This window comes from Arachis duranensis, chromosome 10, assembly GCF_000817695.3.
Source record: "Arachis duranensis cultivar V14167 chromosome 10, aradu.V14167.gnm2.J7QH, whole genome shotgun sequence".
NCBI classification, from domain to species: domain Eukaryota; kingdom Viridiplantae; phylum Streptophyta; class Magnoliopsida; order Fabales; family Fabaceae; genus Arachis; species Arachis duranensis.
Genome location: NC_029781.3, coordinates 71,239,744 through 71,239,965, shown reverse-complemented (window position 1 = coordinate 71,239,965; position 222 = coordinate 71,239,744).

Below are 222 nucleotides of genomic sequence, written 5' to 3'. Positions count from 1 at the left end.
ATATGCATTCTCATTAGTGTCAGTAGTATACAAACTGCTAAGTTTGGTGTCTTGCATGCATTGTTATTTGATTTTAGTTGCATTTTGATTATTAAAAAATCCAAAAATATTTTTTATTCGTGCCTTCTCAAGTCAATAATACAGAGAATTGAAGATTCAGAACATACAGCAGAGGAATTGCACAAAAAAAGCTGGGCGTTCAAAACGCCCAGTGAAGAAGGA